At 32.7% G+C, this 2,102-nt stretch overlaps 1 long non-coding RNA gene across 1 annotated transcript in view; it reads left to right on the top strand.

The window, feature by feature from the left end:
• LOC145261078 (uncharacterized) overlaps positions 1–1,640 on the top strand; it is a 54,620-nt gene extending 52,980 nt beyond the window's left edge. The window contains exon 2 of the long non-coding RNA XR_013864403.1: positions 1,037–1,640. This is a non-coding gene — a long non-coding RNA (uncharacterized LOC145261078). The remainder of the gene's footprint in view (positions 1–1,036) is intronic.
• The last annotated feature ends 462 nt before the right edge of the window (positions 1,641–2,102 follow it).

Here is a 2,102-nt window from a genome sequence, read left to right as displayed (position 1 = left end):
GAAACAACAACAAAAAAAAAGAAAAAAAAAGAAAAAAAACGGTTTTCATGTTATCTTTTCTATGGCGACAATTGTATCGTTCCACCCTGTATTTTTTTGATATGTTATAACTAGGATGGTTACAACAGCATATTCTTTTCATTGTTTTTACTCTATCCGTTGATATCTTATTGCTAGAGAATGGATCGAGAGAGAGAGAGAGAGAGAGAGAGAGAGAGAGAGAGAGAGAGAAAGGGAGGTGTGTAAATTATATCGAGACACGTTGACCGGAAGTCAGGGTAAGCTTATCGGATTGCGTGTGAGTCACGTGATCAGGTTAGCTGAATTGCAGAGATTTGGTTTGGACGTAGAAGGCGACGGACGGATTTAGACGTCTCCTCCCCTTCACTGAGGAAGGGGGACGCTGACGTGTGTAGAAACGAGACCAAGAGTACCTAGCAAGCCAGATATCCACTTTCCATCTTCTGCGAGACATCTGGAAAGTGAAATAAAAACTATAAAACAATTCATCGTGTTGGAGTGAATGAACTTTCGTCCAAAAACAGGTACCGTCTCCCCTCCAAGACACGAGATGTTTCCAGATGGACCAACATCCAAGACGCAGAAGTTATGTTGAAAAATATATGTACCACACACACACACACATACACAACGGCATATGAACATATCATTTAATAGACTGGACCACTAGACGATCACACGAAATTAATTCTGAATGGACGATCACACGACATTAATTCTGATTAGACGATCACACGACATTAATTCTGATTAGACGATCACACACGATCCCCTTTAATAGAGATAACAACGCAACATTATATGTTTTTATATAGACTGATGTGGTTCTCGGTTGATTAAGCGTGTCTAACTGTGTAGGATATATACCCGAGAGTCAAAAGAATGAAAAGAATATTCTGTTGTCACAGCCCTAGTTATAACAAAGTCGGCCCGAACTTTCTAGACAAAATGATAGATTATGTCAGCGAGTAAGTTTTTTTTCTGTTTTAATTGGCTTTTTTGCTTTTTTTTTCAGATTTAAACGATTAGAACAACCACTGATGTAAATTGGCTTTTTCTGTGATCAAATCGTCTGCATTTTGAAGTTGCTACTCTCCAAAACGATTTTAACCACGAAGTCGACGACATCAGTAATACACTGCACCACACACACTGAGAAGACTATACAGCTAGACAATGCCTGAAGCCATTTGATGTAAGGTGCTAAAACAAACGAAAGATGATTAGCGGAAATATAGGAGATTCCTATTGTTTTTAAAAAGCAAAGCAAAGCAAAACAAAACAAAAAAACAAGACTATAAGAGAATAAAAGGCTGCAGGAGGAGAGTTCCACAAAACTGCAGTTTTGGAAAAAAAGTTACCGGAATAGGAAGCACTATTATAAATCAAAACATTACGTATCAAAACAGCAAATTGATGAAGACCACTAAAATAACGAGACAAACGAGCTGGAAAAAAAGGAAGCAGACAATTCTGAGAAACGTATACTGCCGAATGAAAACTAAAAAAACTGATTAACAATAAAAAAAAGTAAAGAACAAACACTAATACACTCCGAACTTAAACACAATTAAGAACCAAGATTCAATTAAACAATTGAACTAATTAAAGAATCAAAACGCAATTAAAATTTTCCAATTAAAACTCGATTAAAATTTTTCAATCAAAAAAGCTATTAGATCTTCCAATTTCCACTTAAAAAAATTAAAATAAATCAAGTAATATAAAATCAGATAAATAAAATTCCATTAAACAATTGAGTCGGTTAAAAAATAAAAAGTAATTACACATTTGTAATTAAACAATTAAATCAATTTAAGAACAAAGAATACATTTAAAGCAATTAAAGAAACAAGAAACAATTAAAAGTTTTCAATTATAGAAATAAATTCAAGAACAAACGTCAAATCAAAAGAAGATTTAATTAAACAATCAAACGTTTTAATCAAATAATTAAATTAATTTTAGAAAAAAAAAATTAAAATTAAGATTTAATTAGAAATTCTAACCAGTTAAAAAAAATTCCATTAAACCAATTAAATAACTGAAAAACAATTAAAAAGTATCACTTAATAACCAAT

Source organism: Euprymna scolopes, chromosome 37, assembly GCF_053919585.1.
Source record: "Euprymna scolopes isolate OS-2025 chromosome 37, ASM5391958v1, whole genome shotgun sequence".
Lineage (NCBI taxonomy): Eukaryota > Metazoa > Mollusca > Cephalopoda > Sepiida > Sepiolidae > Euprymna > Euprymna scolopes.
This window is presented reverse-complemented; position numbering and strand designations above follow the sequence as displayed.